Here is a 20,657-nt window from a genome sequence, read left to right on the forward strand (position 1 = left end):
GCAAAATTCATACCTTTGCAGTAGTTCATGCAAGAACTTATTTATATTTGTAGTGTTAAATGGTGGGACACATGGGTCTATACAACCCTTTCAATCATGTTCACCTTCCATATGGTAATATTACTTATAAACCCACTAGTGAACTGATTTCACTTTTATCTAATCCCTTACATTAAAGTTCAACCTCATTAGATAACCGTTCACCCATCTCTAGTTTTCTGTGTAGCTCTAGGTCCTCTGCAGCCTGTATTATAAGCCTCTGATTTTACCTTTACCGTGGTCATAAAAGTGGAATCATACAGTATCTATCCTTTGGTGTCTGGCTTATTTCAATCAGCATTATGTCCTCAAGGTTTGTCCATCTTGTCATATGCTCCAGGACATTATTTCATCTTACTACTGCATAATATTCCATCATTTTTATATACCACATTTTGTTTATCCTCTCAAATGTTGATGTTTGTTTCCATCTTTTGGCGATTGTGAATAATGCTGCCATGAACATCGATGTGCAAATGTCTATTTGTGTCACTGCTTTTAGCTCTTCTAGGTATATACCGAGTTGTCCTGTTGCCGGGTCATAGGGCAACTCGGTATTTAGTTTTCTGAGGAACCACCAGACTGTCTTCCATAGTGGTTGCACCATTATATGTTCCCACCAGCAGTGCATAAGTGTCCCAATTTCTCCACATCCTCTCCAACATTTGTGGTTTCCTGTTTGTATAATAGCAGCCATTCTTCTATGTGTGAGGTGGTATCGCGTAGTCTTGAGAAGCATTTCCCTAATAGCTAATGAAAATGAGTGCTTCTCCATGTGCTTTTTGGCCATCTGTATTTGCTCTTCAGAAATATGCCTATTCATATTTGTAGGCTATTTTATAATTGGGGTGTTTGTTCTTTTGTTGTTGAGTTGTATGATTTCTTTATGTACACAGGGTATCAAACCTTTATTTGATGTGTGGTTTCCAGATATTTTCTCCCATTGAGTGGGCTGCCTCATCACCTTTTTGGCAAAGTCTTTTCAGGCACAAAAACATTTGATTTTGAGGTGTTCCCATTTCTCTATTTTTTTTTCTTTTGTCGCTTGTCCTTTGGGTGTAAAATTTAGGAAACTACCTCCTATTACCAGGTCTTGAACATGTTTCTCAACATTTTATTCTAGGAGCTTTATGGTACTGGTTCTTATATTTAAGTGTTTGATCCACTTTGAGTTAATTTTTGTACAGGGTAGAAGGTAAGGGTCTTCCTTCATTCTTTTTGGCTATTGATATTCAGTTCTCCCATGCCCATTTACTGAAAAGACCTTTTTGTCCCAGTTCAGTGGATTTGGGGGCCTTGTCAATGATCAGTTGACCATAGGTTTGGTGGTTTATTTCTGAACTCTCGATTCCACTCCATTGGTCAATACTTCTGTCTTTATGCCAGTACCATGCTGTTTTGACTGCTGTGGCTTTATAATAAGTTTTAAAATCGGGGAGTGTTAATCCTCCCACTTCATTTTTTTTTTTAAGGATGCTTTTGGCTATTCAAAGTCTTTTTCCCTTCCAGATGAATGTGGTAACTAGCTTTTCCACATCTTCAAAGTAGGTTGTTGGAATTTAGATTGGTACTGCTTTGAATATGTAGATCAATTTGGGTAGGATTGACATCTTAACTACATTTAACCTTTTATTCATGATTTCTTTTTGTAATGTTTTGTAGTTTTCTTTGTACAAGTCCTTAGCACCCATAGTTAATTTTATTCCTAGATACCTATTTCTTTTAGTTGCTATTTTGAATGGAATTGTTTGCTTAATTGACTCCTTAGGTGGGTCACTGCTTGTATAAAGAAACATTACTGATTTTTTAAAATATATTTTTATTGATAAAATTTAACATACAAATCCAAACATTCTTAACACACAAACATTCCATACATGGTGTGCATTCAATGGCTCATAATATCATCACATAGTTGTGTATTCATCACCATGATAATTCTTTAGAACACTTGCATCACTCCAGAAAAAGAAATAGGAAGAAAAAAGAAAAAATCCATACATACTGTATTAGTCATGGTTCTTTAGAGAAACAGAATCAACAGGGAACACTGGCAAATATAAAATGTATAAAAGTGTCTCATGTGACTGTGGGAACGCAGAGTCCGAAATCCGCAGAGTAGGCTGTGAAGCTGACGATTCCGATGGACGGTCTGGACGAACTCCACAGGAGAGTCTCACCAGCCGAAACAGGAAGAGCCAGTCTCTTCTAAATCCTCCTTATAAGGCTTTCAGTGATTAGATTAAGCATCGCTCATTGCAGAAGACATGCCCCTGTGGCTGATTACAAATGGAATCAGCTGTGGATGCAGCTGACATGATCATGATTTAATTCTGTGAAATGTCCTCATCCCAACAGACAAGCCAGCACTTGCCTAACCACCACTTGGCCAAGTTGACACATGAACCTGATCATGACACATTCCATATCCCTTACCCCTCTCTCTCACTGACCACTAGTATTTCTATCTATCCAATTTATTTTAATCTTTGTTCCCCCCTATTATTTTTTTGTTTGTTTTAATCCATCTTTTTAAAACTCATCTGTCCATACCCTAGATAAAGGGAGCATCAGACACAAGGTTTTCACAATCACACAGTCATATTGTAAAAGCTTTATCATTATACAATCATCTTCAAGAATCAAGGCTATTGGAATAGTTCTACAGTTTCAGGTACATCCCTCTAGCCACTCTAATACACCATAAACTGAAAACAGATATCTATATAATGCATAAGAATAGCCTCCAGGATAACCTTTCGACTCTGTTTGAATCTCTCAACTACTGACACTTTATTTTTTCTCATTACTCTCTTCCTCCTTTTGGTCAAGAAATTTTTCTCAATCTCTTGATGTCAGGCCCTGGCTCATCCTAGGATATTTGTTCCCCCATTGCCAGGGAGATTTTTGCCCAGACAGTCAATGTCCCTCGTAGAGAGGAGAAGGGCAGTGAGTTCACTTGCCTGTCAGCGAGAGAGGCCACATCTGAGCAACAAAAGAGGTCTCTGAGGGTGACTCTTAGGCCTAATTCTAAGTAGGCTTAGCCTTTCCTTTGCAGGAATGTTTCATAGGGCCGAACTCCAAAACTGAGGGCTCAGCATATTGATTTGATTGTCCCCATTGCTTGTGAGAATATCAGAAACTTTCCAAACGGAAAAGTTAAATCTTTCCTCCTTTCTCCCCATTGCCCTAAGGGGGCTTTGCAAATATTTCTTTATTCACTGCTGAAATCACTTATTGGGGCATCACAGTAACCTGGACAGACCAACAAAATCTCACACCCTATTCAAGATTCCATGCTCTTATGGTGTTCAACTAAACTGACCATACACGTTAAATTAGGAAATGCACTACTCAAAATATAAATTCTGCACCAAATAAACATTTCTTCTTTTAGTCTCACACAGAAGTTGAAGTGAATATGGCCTTTTTCTTGTTGATTGCCAGCCTAGAAAGAGGCCAAAATCTTGCGAACACTCATCAAATCTTGACAGTGTCTCCCTCACTTTTGAAGGACAGTTTGGCTGGGTACAGAATTCTTGGCTGGAATTCTTTCTCTTTCAGGATCTTAGATATATCATACCACTATCTTCTTGCCTCCATAGTGCCGGTTGAGTAGTCTGAACTCAGTCTTAATTGGTTTCTCTTGTACGTAGTTGATTGTTTTTCTCTTGCTGCTTTGAAGATTTTCTGCTTCTCCTCCACATTTGACAGACTGATTAGTAAGTATCTTGGGGAAGGCCTATTTGGATTTATTCTGTTTGGAGTTCATTGGGCTTCTTTGATTTGCATATTTATGTCTTTTATAAGGGTTGGGAAGTTTCCCCCCATTATATCCTCAACTAATCTTCTCTTCTCCTCTGGGACACCAACAATTCTTATATTTGTGTGCTTCGTTTTTTCCATTATTTCCCTGAAATCCATTTCAAAATTTTCCATCTTTTTTGCCATTTGCTCATTTGTGTGTTTGAAATCAGTTCTGTCCTCTAGTCTACTTATTCTTTCTTCTGCCTCTTCAAATCTGCTGTTGTGTGTCTCTAGTATGTTTTTTTATTTGGTCTACAGCAACTTTAATCTCTATGGTATCTTTCTAGTGTCCTCTTGGTCTCCTTTATGTCATTAGCCAACCCATTTATTTTATTTAGTAGAGTTGTATGAACATCTTTGATTAGTTGTTCCAAAAACTGCGCCTCCTCCAGTGGTTTAATTTGGTTATTAACCTGGGCTATATCTGTCTACATTATCATATGCTTAGTGATCTTCTGTTGTCTTCGTGACAGACCAACAAAATCTCACATCCTATTCAAGATTCCATGTTCTTGATAGGGTTACTTTGGAAGTTGATTTCTTTCAGTAGTCTAAAGCTTTGTGTTTGCGGGAAGGGTGTGGGTCAGGATTCGGGCCATGGGGTGTGGTGATGGGTTATGACACAGGTATAGACACAGGTCAGGGATGTTATACTAGTGCCTGTGAGTGTGGAGTGTGGGGTGCAGGGTTGTGGAATTGTGGTGTGGCGGTCATGGGAGTGGGGTGCAACTCAGGTAGGCCTTGGAGCACATGAGCAGGGTACGGCATGGTGGATACAGAGGTAGGGATGGCGGGAGGTGGATTGGGGGTCTATGCAGATGCACGGGGGCTGGTGCACAGGGAGGATGTGGGTAGGTGCGTGGAGCATGGGAGTTGTGGGTATCAAGATGTGGGAAATGGGGCACAGAGGTTGGGGCACAGGGAAGGCTGAGCATGGGTGTGTCCTTGCAATGGGGAGAGGTTCCAGGGGAGTCAGGATGCAGATGCACAAGTGTGTAGGATCAGGGCACAGGTCATGGGCGTTGTGGGATGTGGGTCATGGGTGGGTGATGTCGAGTGAGTGGGGCCTTGGCATAGGTGCATGTATCGGGGTGGGGTTGTGGGGCAAGGGTGTACATTTGTGCAAGGCAGGGATAATGTGGCCCATGAGCACCTACCAGTTGTCAGAGAAAGGTGCTTATGCTAGGGGTGGGGTATGGGTGTGCATGTGCACAAGGAGGGGGTGGCTGGTTGCTGATGGGCAACTGGATGGGCTGGGGGTAGGTTGGCTCAGGTATGAAGGTGAATGCCTGCAGGGGGCAGGGAGGGGGAGGTGGGGTTCGAGGGGCTGGACACAGGTGTGTACATCTTGGTAGGGGCGGGGCAAGACTGTGCACCTGTGCGGGAGAGGTGCTTGGAGCACAGTAGGGGTGGTGGGTAACGGGGTCCAGGTGCATGGGATTGGGAGGAGTCACAGGTCAAAGGCCAGGGAGGTGCGCCTGGGTGTAGTGCATTCAAGGAATGTGGCTTGACTTACTTCCTAGTCCCTATCTCTCTGCCGTGCACTCCTGAGTGCTCCTAGCCTCCATGTGGAAAGGGGTGCATTAGGCTGTTTGCACCAGCTGCATGTCTCTGGTTCTCTGTGTCTATATTCTTCAACGTTTGCAACCAGGGCCCCCCTGTGTGGTGTAGAAGATCCTCCCAGGTCACTTATACTATAGAATCACTGTCCCAGTCTTTTTTCTGTCTCTTCTCTAGCTGCTCCTTGGAGTAGGAGTAAACTTGACCTATCCTATTCCTCCATCTTCTTGGAGCTCTTCTTCATTTGTTTTTTATAGGAATAATATGGGATTAATTGAACAGTGATATGGTGAGACCTATTCCTGCATCTTCTAAGTCTCTGAGGATAGCACTCATCACTGCAATTATACCTGGGATGTGGCATTACTTCTGATTGACTATCTTAACAAGTGGGTTAATTTTAGAGACTTTCTGCTTGGTCCTTTTCCCAAAATGTCTCTTATTCCACAGATTAGGGAAATGTGCTGGTTTGAATCTCTTGTGGATCCCAGAAAAGCCATGTCCTTTAACCTTCATTCAATATTGCTTGGTAGGAGCTTTTTTTTGTTGTTTCTGGGGAGATATGACCCACCCAATTGTGGGTGGTAACTTTTAAGTAGATGGGTTCCATGGAGATTTGTCTTCACCCATTCAAGTTAAGATTGCATACTGGAGCCCTTTAAGAGGGAACCACTTTGGAGAAAGCTTTAGAGCTGAGAGAGCCACAAGAACCACCAGAGCCCACGCAGCCAGAGACTTTGGAGATGAAGAAGGAAAATGCTCCTGTGGGAGCTTCATGAAGCAAGAAGCCTGGAGAGAAAGCTAGCAGATGTTGCCAGGTTTGCCATGTGACTTTCCAGTTGAGAGAGAAACCCTGAACTTCATCAGCCTTTCTTGAGTGAAGGTAACCTCTTGTTGGTGCCTTCATCTGGGCATTTTTATAGACTTGCTTTAATTTGGGACATTTTCACAGCCTTAGTATTGTAAGCTTGCAACTTAATAAGTTCCTCCTTTTAAAAGCTGTTCTGTCTCGCCTACCATGCCGGAGACCGGGTTCAATTTGTGGTGCCTGCCCATGCAAAAAAAAAAAAAAAAAAAAAAAATGCTGTTTTGTTTTTCATATATCTCATTCCAGCAGCTAGCAACCTAGAACAGGAACCAATGTGAGGGTTCTTCCAAGTGATAAGTACGTCCTTCCCCATTTGCACTCACTTAGACCCCTTGGACCCACCTGACCTCATATGCCCCCCACTCTCACAGGGGTCTATGATGGTATCACCCGGTGCCTGCAGAAGCTCAGACTCTGTATCCAATAGTCCTCAAAATATCTGGTTATTCCCTTTCCCCAGTTATTCTGGTAAATAGCCAGAGGACTCATTGGAGGAAAAATCAAGGGAATATTTATTCTATATACTTGTGGTGGTGTGACAAGTCCTTCTCTCGAATCAGTGTGTTCTGGGTCTGAGAAGGGACTGAAATCTGCAACCTGGGTGAGAGATGTGATTCCCTGCTGCATCATCCTCTGCTCACCCACTCTTGCTCTTTTTTGCTTAAGTCAAGCAATACCCTCATCCAATACTCATCTCTCCTACCCTTAGAAACAACACTGCCGTGGAGTCCTGCAGATCAAGGATGCCTGTTCTGATCGTTGCGTCCACCTTGTCTCAGATAAAGTGCCCCTATCCAGGCTCTGCTCTTCCAGAATCTTATTGTCTCCCTTGACAGCAGCTGTGACATGTCATGGCAACATCTCCTCTGTTACCCTGGCCTACAGAGGAGAATATGGCCACTCAGCTCCTCTCACCAGTGTATTCTTGATCACTTGGAGAAGGGAGGGTCTTCTGAGACCTCCTGGGGAACACAGGGAGCTGATGGATGCTCAGGTAATAAATCATTTTGCCTTTTCCATCTCTCCTTAGTTCTCTTCCAAGGCAGTTTCAGCATCACCACTGCATTGACAATAAACCATCATTGTCCAAGCTTTAAGAACCATTTCAGCACTGTGTTAGAACTAGCTTCATGTAATTTTTTTTCAGCATGTTAAATCATGATTCAAGACAGAGTGCCTCCATAAAAAGTAAGCTTTCATGTAGGCTTGTAATCCTTATCTCCCCATCTCCACCTCCATCCAGCACTCTCAAGATCTGTAGCATTTTTTATGAAAAAGCTGTTTCCTTCCTTAATGGGGAGTATATTCTTCTGCTAGGGCAATGCTCATGCCTGACCCAAATTGTAGTCAGCAAACCATAGCAAACACCAGCCACCTATTTTTTTTAAAAATATTTTTATTGACAAATCTTCAAACACACACAGTCCACACATGATGTACAATCAATGGCTCACATATCATCACATAGTTGTGTATTGATCACCATGATCATTTTTTTTAGAACATTTGCATCACTTCATAAAAAGAAATGAAAAGGAAAAAGAAAAAACTTATATGTACCATTCCCCTTGCCCCTCCCTCTCATGGACTACTAGTATTTCCACCTACCCAATTTATTTTACCCCTTATCCCCCTATTATTTATTTATTTTTATCCTTTTTTTTTTTACTCATTTTTCCATACCCTTGATAAAAGGAGCATCAGATACAAGGTTTTCACAATCACACAGTCACATTGTAAAAGTTATATATTTATACAACTGTCTTCAAGAATCAAGCTCTACAGTTTCAGGTACTTCCCTCTGGCCACTACAATACACCATGAAGTAGAAAAGGAAGATCAATATAATGCATAAGAATGACCTCCAAGATAACCTCTTGACTCTGAAATAGCTCAGCCACTGAAACTTTATTTTGTCTCATTTCTCTCTTTCCCCTTTTGGTCAGGAAGGTTTTCTCAACCCCCGATGCCGGGTCCCAGCTCATCCCAGGAGTTCTGTCCCACATTGCCAGGGAGATTTACAAACCTGGGAGTCATGTCCCACGTAGGGGGAAGGGCAGTGAGTTCATCTGCTGAGTTAGTTTAGATAGAGAGGCCACATCTGAGCAACAAAAGAGGTTCTCTGGGGCATGACTATAATTATAAGTAGACTTAGCCTATCCTTTGCAGGAATAAGTTTCTTAGGGGTGAACCCCAAGATTGAGTGTTCAGCCTATTGATCTGGTTGTTCCCACTGCTTGTGAGAATATCAGAAATTCTCCGAATGAGGAAGTAGAATCTTTCCTCCTTTCTCTCTAGTCCCAACCAGTATGTAAAGTTTTATTGGAACATAGACATGCCTACCTGTTTACATACCATCTTACAACAAAACATGGTTGTTTTGTATTATGAGAGCAAAAATGAGGACTTGGAATATAAAGACCACACAGCTTGCAAGCCTAAAATATTTACTGTCTATCCCTTTAAGGAAACATTGGCTGGTAGTGGTCTAGAGGCAAGGAGGGAAGGTGGGATGACCTTGTGAATCTTCCACCTTAGGTGGTAGTCTTCTACCTTTGTGTGGTCTCCAGGTAATGGAGGCTGTCCACTTCTGGGAGAAAAGGGGGCACTTCTGCAGGGGAATTAGAGGATACAAGATTCTAAACTATCACCATCCAGGTCTCAACATCCTGCTTTTTCCCTATCAGGGTCTTGACTCTAGGATAAAATACCTGCTGGGGATGTGCATTCAACCTCTTTTGTAGCTCTTCCACCTTTACAGTCAAAACCTGGGTCTGGTTTTACAGCCCAGCCTGCCCTCTGGCCACAAGTGTCTCTTAGAATGTTGTTGTAGTTCTGCTGTATTCCCGACATGCCCTGAGTTGAGCCTGCCGTTCTCTTTCCTCAAGACTTCTAGGGCTTCATGATCCTCATAATCACCCTTACCCCATATATTTCAAGTGTTTGACCTCTCACCTAAGTCAGGGCTTCCCCTTCCACCTGCACTTCATCCCAATCGACCAGAGCTAAGTCTTGATTACTGTGATGCCACAGTCTTCCCAGGGGTTACCATCAGCAGCCTTAGCATCCTTGTTCTCATCACATTGGTGAGGGATCCATTTTCAGAATCCCATCTTCCTGCTTTCTGCCATTTCTGGGGCCTACTGTCTTAGTCCCTCTCTCCTCCCCGGAAGCCTCCTGAGACAAGGACTTGGGTGCAGGTAGTTTACTTGGGAGGAAATTCCTGGAGTGGATAATGTGAGAAGGGGAAAGGGAAAAAAACATTCAAGCCACTTGTTATGGGGCAAATTCTACTGTGTGCAACTGGGGCTTAAGCCCAAAGGGGCCCCATGAAGAAACCCCTCTGTGCTGTCAGATACTTATCTACCAGTGCCTTTCATCACTTATTGGGAGTTACTCCAGGGTCAATTCCAGGTTGCTCTTTACAGAGTGGAGTAAGCACCCAACCAGAGAGATGCAAGCATTTGAGGTGGGAAGCTATTAGCCTGCTGGAAACTATCTACCGAAATGTCAGGTGAATACAGATATGGACCAGGGGGATTTAGGGTGGGACATCAGTGGTGGCTGCTGTAACTACCCTTCAGCCAGCCTAGAGCCCAGATCAACATGTGGCAAAAATCAATGTGGCTTTACCCTCTCCCGCCCAACCCACAGAAATGTGTGCCCCATAGTGGAAAGTCTTTGCCTGCTTTGTTCACAGCTGTGCCCCAGCACCTAGAAAGTGCCTGGCACATAGTAAGTGCCTTACAAACGTTTATTGAATGAATGAATGAATGATTCATTGTGGTTTGCATTTCCTCCCTGACCTGAGCACTCTTCTCCCAAACCCCATCCCTGCCCCAATCAACCCAGCCTCCACTCCATCCTGACTCCACCGAACCCCACCCCACCCCAGCTCCTAGGTTCACTGGCCCTTAATCACCTGACAATCAGCCTAGCATCTGGGTGGGGCCATCTATGGATTGGGGATTCTCTAAATCAATCTCTTCCTTTAAAATTCACAAAAATAATATGAGTTAACGTTGACTGCCATCTACCAAGCTTCCTTCCAAATACTCTACAAGAACTACACCATTTAAACCTCACAACAAACCTACCAGGTAGGCATTAGTATCACCCCCATTTTACAGATGAGGAAACTGAGGCAATGACAGCTTAAGTCATTGGCTGAGGTCACGCCCCTAAGAAGTGGTCGTGAGCCAAGATGCACAGGCCGATGACTCCAGACCATGCTGCCTGCTCGATAAAACCAGAAAGGGGAAGTGCCTCGCCAGGGCTACTATCACCACCACAAGGCTAAATGAAGGCTGGTAGGTCTTATCTCCCTCTGTGACCTCCTCAGCAGTTGATGTAACTGGTGTTTGCTCAATCTTACATGAAGCCTTATACCAGTGCAACTTCAAAACAAGTTCCCAGGGTGGCACAGTGGCTCAGCAGGTAGAGTTCTCACCTGCCATACCAGAGACCCGGGTTCGATTCCCGGGGCCTGCCCATGCAAAAACAAACAAACAAATAATCTCCCTGGTCCTGGTTTCCTATGGATTGCCTCTTGAGCTCCTTCTAGAGGTATTCTGCAGCTGCCAGCCTGTGGCAAGGAGACCCAGATGTCCTTGCCCGAGCCCCAGCTCTATTCGTGCACCCCAGAACAGAGACTATCTGTTTTTACAGCCAAGCTGTAAAATGAGTTTAAGGAATTTAAAATTAGTGAGTGTGAAAATTCCCATTCATAAGGCAGTCTCGGGGTGCATAGGTAGTTCAGTGGCAGAATGCTCGGCTCCCAAGCGGCAGACTGGGGTTCGATTTCCAGCCCAGACACTACACCCCCCCCCACCACCCCCAAAACAAAACAAAACAAAAAAGAAATGAGCCTGTTAAAAAACTTTTTCACTGCTTTTGATCCTTGTTCATTAATTTCGTTTTAGTGAAATTTAGTTTCTGAGCTCAATGTTTTGTTGTTTTTTTTAACTTTTAAAATTGTGTAACATATTACAAAGCAAAGAAATATAAAAACAAGTTTTCAATGCATTCTTCAACAAGTAGTTACAGGACAGATCTCAGAGTTTGTCATGGGCTACCATATGATCCTCTCAGATTTTTTCCTTCTAGCTGCTCCAGAACATCGAGGCTAGAAGGAATAAATATTTTTTTTTATCATCACAGTTGACTTTTTATTTCTTTATTTGTGAAAAATGACATATATGCAAAAAAGCAATAAATTTCAAAACACAGCATGACAATTAGTTGTAGAACAGATTTCAGAGTTTGGTATGGGTTACAAATCCCACAATTTTAGGTTTTTACTTCTAACCGCTCTGAGATACTGGAGACCAAAAGAAATATTAATATAATGATTCAGCAATCATACTCGTTTGTTAAACCCTACCTTCTCTTCCTGATCTAAGCCGTCACCTCTTGCCTGGATTATTGCAACAGCCTCCTCAGTGGTTTCCCTGTATCTTTCCTTACTTAGTGTAGTATAGTCTCGAGAATAAAAACAGCCAGAGGGAGCCTTTTAAAACCTAAATCAGATTGTTATCTTCCGAATGACTTCCATCTCCCCTACAATAAAACCCAGGACCTTACATGGACTACAGATCCTACCACCTGTTATCTCTGACCTCATCCCTCCTCCCTTGCCTCTGCTGTGCAGCCACACTGGTCTCACTATTCCTCATGTATTTAAAGCATGCTCCTGCCTCAGGGCCTTTGCACTCACTGTTCCCTCTGCCTAAACACTCTGCTTCCTTACTTCATAGTCTCTGCTCCAATATCATCTCTCAGAGAGGCCTGCTCTGACTATTCCATCTAAAATGTACCCCCACCACCCTACCCCCTCATCTTATTTTATTTTTCTTCATAGCCCTTATTACTGTTGGACATTATATTGTAGACATATTTTTTTTAACTTTTGTATCCTCAGTGCCCAGTGGTGCATAGCATATAGTAGGTGCTTGTCTTAGTTTGCTGGAGCTGCTATAACAAATAACAGGAAAAACAGGGATTTATTGTCTCACAGTTTTGGAGACTAGATATCCAACATCAGCTATGCTTCCTCCAGAGTTTGAAGAGTTCTGGTGCTGGCTTGCTGGTAATCCCTGGGATTCCTTGGTTGTGCAGGTAGCTCTGCCTCCGTCACATGGCAATCTCTCCTTCTCTGGCTTCTATTTCCATGCCCAGATTCCTTTGCTTATAAGCACTTCAGTCATGTTGGGTTTGGTTTGGCCACTTTTTAACAACGCTTATATAGGCCTCCGAATAGGAGGCCCTGTTTACAAATGGGGTCACGTCCACAAGACCAGAGGTTAGGACTTGATCAGGTATGTTTTTTGGGGGCATGCTTCAATCCCTAAAAGTGTTCCATGCTTATTTGTTGAATGAATGAATGACTTACTTAGTTTAATAAAGCCCCATAAACTCTGGGCATTAATTTTCTGAGCTGTAAAAAGCAGGTAAAAGGGATGGTTGGTTGTGAGAATATTTATTTATTTGGAAATTAAATGTATCTATTTGTAAAACTTTTCAATTGAATAAAGTGAAAGAAAAATTGCGAAAATAGTAAAATAATTTCCTCAATTGTTAGCCTTTGACTACATTTATTTATCTTTCTCTCAGCATATGTAAAAAATATTCTTAAATTTATTTTTGAATAGGTAGTGTTTAAAATATATACAATATTTAAAATGTATAAATATAATTACATAAAATATATAAAAATTAAACAGTAAAACATAGATCTCCCTCCTTTTCCATTCGAACACTTCCTCTTTCCAGTCCAGCTACTACTATCTTCTTGTATTTCTCTCAGAAATAGTCTCTGCATTTATCAACAGAAGAATGTGTGTGCATATATTTTACATAAACTTACTACACATATGTACACTTTTTATTTCATACAAAGCAAACTATACTCACAGTTCCATGCTTTACTTTTTTCATTTAACAGTATATCTTAAAGATCATTTCTTATCTTTTCCATTTTATTTACAGCTGTATAGTGTGCTATTGTATGTGTCAGACTTTACTGACTCCAATCCTTTTTTTTTGTTCTCTTTAAAAAAAAATTTTTATATTAAGATATCTTCATGCACATACAGTCCCTCCAAAGTATACACTCAGTGGCACATAATGTTATTACATAGTTGTGTATTCATAACCATAATCCTTTTTAGAACATTTGCATCACTCCAGAAAAAGAAATAAAAAGAAAAACTCATACATTTCATTCTCCTTACCCCTCCCTCTCACTGACCACTAGTATTTCCATCTACCCAATTTTTATTTAACCTCTTATCCCCGCTATTATTTATGTTTTTATCCTTATTTTTTTTACTCATCTGTCCATACCCTGGATAAAGGGTGGCTGATTCCAATCGTTTGCTACTACAGATAATGCTATAATGAATATCCTCTTACATTGTCATTTTGTATATCATCAGTAGGACAAATGACTAGAAGAGAAATTTCTGGGTTAAAAGCCTTTTGCATTTTTATTGCTATAAATGTTGTCTCATTTCCCTTCATAAAAAATGTGCCAGTTTATATTTTTAACAGTGCCATGTGAAAGTGTTTTCCTAATCCTTTGCAACACAGTATGCTGTCAAAAACATATATGTATTTTAAGTTTGACCAATTGGATAGCTGAAAATAATATCTCACAGTAGCTTTACTTTGTATTTCTCTTACAAGGAGTGAATACATGTTTTCATATGTTTAAAACTCATTTAGGGGTGCAAGTGTAGTTCAGTGGTAGAATTCTTGCCTGCCATACAGGAAACCAGGGTTCGATTCCTGGCCCATGCACTTTCCCCCAACCCCCCCCAAAAAAGTTCAACAAATGGTGCTGCAATAACAGGATACTCGCAGGGAAAAAGAATGAACTGTGACCCCCACCACACAGCATACAAAAAGAGTCATTCATGTTTATTTTTCCATGATTTGTCTATACCTATATGGTGTTAATTTTTCTATTGCATTGTTGATCTGTAGGATCTCTTTATATAGAAAGAAATTTATTTTCTCTGATATGCAAATATGTTTTCACAGTGTGCCTTTTTGATTTGTTAATGGTGATTTTTTCTTTCCTTTTTTTTTTTGTTTTGCATGGGCAGGCACCGGGAATCGAACCCGGGTCCTGCATGGCAGGCGAGAATGTTAAAAGTGATTTCTAAAAACTTTTTATTTCTAAATAATTTCAACTTTACAGGACAGTTGCAAAAATAATACGTACCCCATGTAGAGAACTCCAATATAGTTCCGCCCCAGATGCCCAGATCCACCTATCTTAACATTTTGTCACCCTTGCCTTATCATTCTACCTATCTATTGTCTATTTATCTGCCTATCTACCTGTCTGTCTTTCCTCTATGTATCTATTTTCTGAACATTTCAGGGCAGGTTGTACACGTTGTGCTCCCGGAGAACACAATACTTCCCCGTACACTTTCTATGAACAAGGATATTCACTTTTGTAATCATCTTAAGTGCAGTTTAGCAAGCTCAAAAAATTTAATGCTGATACAATGACAGTTTTTTTTTTGACATTCAATCTTTTAAAAAATTTTCTGTGTAGTCAATTGTCCCAGTCTTTTCTTTCATGGCTTGCAGTGCCTTGTGATATATCTGGAAAGGCCTTGCCCACTCTAAGATTATTTTCAAATTCTCCCATGATTTCTTATGGTGTTTTTTATAAGTTTTTAAAACTTTATGATGGAAATGTTCAAACATACACAACAGTAGAGAGGAGGATATGAGGAACCTGTTGTGCCCTCCCCAACTGCCACACTGATCAGACAAGCCAGTCCTGTTTCCTTTGTACCCGCCCATTCTCCCCACCCCGATTATTTTAATGCAAACCCCAAACGTCATATAATTTTATGATTATTTTAATGCTTAACTTTTTGGTGCATCTGGAATTTTTTAGAATTGGAGCCCCAACTTTGTGTTTTGTTATTTATTTTATTTATTTTTTTTGCAGAAAATTAGCACATTCTCCCTCCACGGTTTATTGAATAAACCATGTTTTCTGCGCCTATCTGAAATGCCATCTTTATCATACATGAAATTCCCATCAGTTCTGAACCTATTCCTGGATTCTTTGTCCTGGTCCACTGATTTATCTACCTATTCATGCTAACTGTTCTGGTTATTGTTACTTTACAGTATATTTTAGTATCAGGTGAGATACTATTTCCCAAAAGATGATATAGATGTAAGACTCCCCTGGTTTTCCAGGGCACTGCCTGTGAGTGAGACCGGAGGTAAGGTATAGCGTGCAGCTAACCCAGCACATTCTAGTACCTGCTTTACCCGTCAGCACTCTGGCTGGGAGAAGGGGTGGCATCACCCTGGGAACCAGAGACCCAGCTGCAAATTCAGTTTTTGCATCAAGTGCTGGGTAACCTTGAGCAGTTCCCCTCACCTGTGGAAGCGTGGAGGGTCTCGCTCCCTCCCAGCCCCAGCATTCTCCAGTTCTATGATTCTAGCACAAGGAGGCTTTGGAGGCACCAGATTAGATTGTGAAAGGATGACAAGGCTCAACAGGAAGTCCCAAAGATTAGCAAAAGGAGATTGGCTCTCTGGGGAACGGAAAGGGTGATTGGGCAAGAGACACGACTGTTAACAGTTCCAGAGCTCGTGGGCTCCTTGGGGCAGCGGTCACCTCAGCCCCAGATCCAGGAGGCACCAGGCTACACGCAGGACTGGAAGACTTCGAGAGGTGGGTGCCACCCAGAGTTGCTTTTCTTTGGAGAGGGAGATGAGGGGAGGAAGCAGGGGTCCCTGTTAGCTTCTGTGACAAGGACACAAGCTGAGCCCTCTTTTCTCATGGGTTTGGCCTAATGGAGGGGCCTGGGATAGATTACCCACACTTAAATGGCTGTGTGACCTTGGGCAAGTCACCTGCCTTTTCTGAGCCGTGGTTTCTTTACCGGTAAAGTGGGGGTAGCTTGTGGGAAGACTAGAATAAGGCGCTGGGTGATCTCTCAGGCCCATCCAGCTCTGACAGTTTGGGTTCTGTGACCATTACTCATTTGTCGTTACTGAAGTAAGTGGAAGGAACTGCAACCCCAGTCTCTACCCTTTCTGTGAGGGAATGATGGAGCTGCCCACTCCCCCCATCTTTCTTACCTGCCCCTCCACATCCTGAGGGAAGGCCGGCCTTGCACGCTCCCCTGACCGAATCTCTCATGGAGGAGCTCCTTCTTGTCTCCTGTGGCTGGGATTCATTTGCTTTTTTATTTTTTTGTATGCTGTATGGCAGGGTCACATTTCATTCTTTCTTTCCGTGTGCATATCCCGTTATTGCAGCACCCTTTGTTGAATCTTTGTTTGGTTGTTTTTGTTTGTTTTCTTGCTGGCTTGTTTGTTTGCGAAGTGCACGGACCGGGTATCGAACCCAGGTCTCCCTCATGGCAGGCAAGAATTCTACCACTGAACTAACCGTGCACCCCTCATTTGCTTTTAAGTTTGGCTTCAAACTTTGGGTGTTTTCTTGGACAAGGAGCGTGGGGAAGAGGCAGGAGTGCTGAGGGGCTGTGTGTGCGTGATCCTGGCCACAGAGGGGTTTCCCACTGCTAGTGTGGGGGGTAGCAAGGCCGACTCTGAGGGTTGCCAAGTGACCTCAAAGGGGACCTCTCACTCTTGCTCAGTGGCTGTGAGGGGTCTTGTGCTGACCGGGGTAATGGGCGTCCACTCCGATGGCCTGTGTGAGTGTGAGTGTGTGTGGGTGTGAGTGTGAGCACAAGCGCTGATTGACTGAAGGACGTCTCTGAGTGGCCATGCCCACGAGGGGCACAGACTTCTTTAGGGTTTGTGTAAGGCCGGGAGGGCGCGGGGACTGGCCTGAATGAGAGGCGCAGGGCTGCACTCTGTCCCTGCCGGACTCTGAGGCAGCGCTGCTGTGAGGCTCCTGCGGACTCGGGAGGCCCGAGCGGTCCTGGGGAGAGAACTGACCAGCTGAGAGGGCAGGTGCCCAGGCCCACGGCAGGGTGGGGCCCGGTGAGTGCTGCGGAAGGTGCTGCCTTCTCACAAGATGCCAGGAGCCTTCTGGGCAGGGGCTCTGGAGGCCTCACTCCACCAGGAACTGCCCTAAGGGGTGTCCAGAAGGCCCCAAGTCCTCTCTCAGCCAGCTCAGCAGGCGAACTCACTGCCCTCCCTCTACATGAGACATGACTCCCAGGGGTGTGGACCTTTCTGGCAACGTGGGACAGAGATCCTGGGATAAGCTGGAACCCAGCATCAATGGATTGAGAAAACCTTCTTGACCGAAAGGGGGAAGAGTGAAATGAGACAAAATAAAGTGTCAGTGGCTGAGAGATTCCAAACAGAGTCGAGAGTCTACCCTGGAGGTTATTCTTACACATTATATAAATATCCCTTTTTAGTTGATGGTGTATTGGAGCTGCTAGAGGGAAGTTCCTGAAACTGTAGAGCTGTATTCCAGTGGCCTTGATTCTTGAAGATGGTTGTATAATGATGCAACGTTTATGATATGACTTGTGATTGTGAAAACCTTGGGTCTGATGCTCCTTTTGTCCAAGGTGTGGACAGATGAGTAAAAAAATAAGTAGATAATGGGGGGATAAGGGGTAAAATAAACTGAGTAGCTGGAAATGCTAGTGGTGAATGAGAGGGAGGTATGGGATATATGAGTTTTTCTTCTTTCTTTTTCTGGAATGATGCAAATGTTCTAAAAAATTATCATGGTGATACTATGTGCTGTTATTGTGAGCCATTGATTGTGCACCATGTATGGACTGTATGTGTGTGAAGGATTTGTCAACAAAAATATATTAAAAAAAAAAGAGAGAGAGAGAAAAGAAAGAAAGCAAAAGAATGCCCTCTGTCCTGGGATGTGGTCACGGGAAGTTTTATCTCAGGAGGTGAATTTCCTTCATTTACGGGAGGCTGACGCAGTCGACGCCACTGCGTCCACAAAGCTTGGTTTCCGCGGGACCTTATCGGGCCGCCTGGTGGGTTATCTCATCTCAGGAAGCGCACACGAAACTGCTCTTTGAGTTTCCGAGGATCGTGACTGAGGCTCACCTCCCTGAGCAGAGCCTACCCGCTTCCGCCCTGTTCCGAGTCCCTCTGCTCCACGGAGCCCCCCTCGGTCCCCTCACCCGCCAGGCGCCACACCTCGTACCTGCACAGAACCCGGCCACTCGGCAGCGCAAGGAGGAGAATCTCACCCTCTTCGATGTCCTTGTCCCCGCTGGCATTGCTACCTTGACCCCGCAGTCACTGCATGCTGGGCATGGCCCCATGTGGTTGAATACATAACGCAATACTTCAACAAGTATGTATTGAGCACCGACTGTATGCCAGGCAGTGTTGTAGCCATTTAGGATATAGCAGTGGACAAAAGAGAAAACTCCCTGTTCATATGCTGCTTATATTTCAGCAGGAGGAGGTGGAAAATGTACACAATAAATGCACAGTCTGGGAAGATGGCAAGAGCTAAGAGAAAGGAAAGGAAAGGGGGGCAGGCTGTGCTGCTGAGTGGAAGGGAGGTGGCGTTTCAACTTTAATTATCTTGTCTAATCCTCTTGGTACCCCTATGTGGTAGGTATTAGTCCATGTTCCAGGAGGAAACGAGGCTTTATGTGACATGTCCAATGTGGCACAGCTGGCGAGCGGCACAGGAAGGCCTGATTCTGAGGCTCTGTGCTGGGAGTCATTTCCTCTCTTGGGCCTCAGTTTCCACATCTGTAGGTCAAAAGGGGGGGACTGGCCCCCTTCTGGTGCTGATGCTCAGTGGTCCTTTCTTTAATTACACCCATAAGACCCCAGACCCCAGGCCCAGCTCTGTTGGCCACTGGAGGGTCAGAGGGTCACAGAGGAGGGGTCTCCCCTCTTACGGGGACAGCAAATGGGGATGGGTGGTGACTTTTGGGTGTGGACGGATGTGTCCCAAGGAGGGGTACGCATCTCATCATTTCCATGGGACAAGGTGGGGGTGGGGGACCTGGGTGAAGGGCAGTTAGGTTAGCATGGACCTCTCAGCTCTAACACCCAGAACCTCATTCTTGGCTTTTTATCCTCCTGCTTTTTAAGAAAACTTTCAAACCTATAGAAGTACAGTGAATGCTATTGCATTGCTGGCTAACATTTTGCACACTGTCTCTCCCCCCCCCCGCCCCCAAACACCCTCCCTTCCTTCCTCTTATTCAGAACCATTTGAAGGTAAAATACAGGCATCATACACTTCATCCTTAGCTACTTCATCACGCTTTTTTTTTTTTTTTTTTTAACATGGGCAGGTACCAGGAATTGAACCCGGGTCCTCGGGCATGGCAGGCAAGCACTCTTACCCGCTGAGCCACCATGGCCCAACCACAAGAAGCTTCACACCACAGAAATTTCACATTGTTCAATATCATCTAAAATAATGGTCTATAGTAAAAATGTCCCAGCTGTTCCCACCATGTCCCTGATAGCTATTTTTTTTTCCGAGAGAGAGTTCCAGTGAGGAGCACATGTTATATTTAGGTGCCATTTCTCTTTAGTATCTTGAATATAGGACAGCCCCACTGCTTGGCTTTCTCCTTTTATGATGCCAACATTTTTTCGAAGTCTGTTCAGAGGTCTGGTAGAATGCCCCCCATTCTAGGGGACAGTGTGAGCCAACAGAGGCAATAGTAAGTTGCTGAGGTCCTAATACATGCCCAGAGCAAGGCTGGGCACCCATGAGAGGATCCGGGGTTAAATATAATGCCTCCTTCCTCCAGGAAGCCCTTCCTGACAGGTCCAGGCAGATGAGTTACTCCTTTTTCAGTGCATTCTCAGCACGTGGTACACAGGTTTGCCACACCTTCTGGGATGCATTGAAATTGTTTTTGTGTCTTCCCCTGCATGAGGCTGTGAGTGCCTCCGGCGAAGATCAGGAGTCACACCTGTATCTATGGGGCCAGAGGTTCACTTGGGTGTGTAGGTTGCGTCCTTGACAAGGGTGCCTGACAGAGGGGCAAGCAGGTACCAGAACCCACTCCACATGCCACTTGCCAAACCATACACTCTGGCAGTGGGTGGTGCAGCCAGGAGAAAGGACTAGCTTTTCCTAACTTGCCATGAAGAACCACATGGGCTGTGACAGGCCTGCTTTGTACTGTGCCAGGATTCAGTTGGTGCTAGGTAAATGCTCATTGTTTAAGTGCTTGCTGGATATTGGGAAGGTTTTGGGCAGGAGGGAGTCTTCGCCGAAGAGGTGTGCTGGTAATTGTTTAACAACCAGTTCCCAGGGGGGAAGCTCTGTTTGTGGCATTTGCTAATTCCTGTGGTGTAAATACTCCCACTCTGGCTGGTTTTAAGCCACAGAGTCAGACAGAGGTGAGACCCTGTGAGCTCATCCCAGCACAGCTCGGCAGTGTGAGATCATGCACTTTAT

The 20,657-nt window shown here is 43.7% G+C and overlaps 1 protein-coding gene across 1 annotated transcript in view; it reads left to right on the plus strand.

Moving 5' to 3' along the window:
• Nucleotides 1–15,882: 15,882 nt before the first annotated feature.
• Nucleotides 15,883–20,657, plus strand: part of RAB44 (RAB44, member RAS oncogene family) — a 32,076-nt gene continuing 27,301 nt past the window's right edge. The window contains exon 1 of the mRNA XM_077161630.1: nucleotides 15,883–15,989. The gene's annotated coding sequence lies outside the window, so the exon portion shown is untranslated. The remainder of the gene's footprint in view (nucleotides 15,990–20,657) is intronic.

This window comes from Tamandua tetradactyla, chromosome 5, assembly GCF_023851605.1.
Source record: "Tamandua tetradactyla isolate mTamTet1 chromosome 5, mTamTet1.pri, whole genome shotgun sequence".
Taxonomy (NCBI): domain Eukaryota; kingdom Metazoa; phylum Chordata; class Mammalia; order Pilosa; family Myrmecophagidae; genus Tamandua; species Tamandua tetradactyla.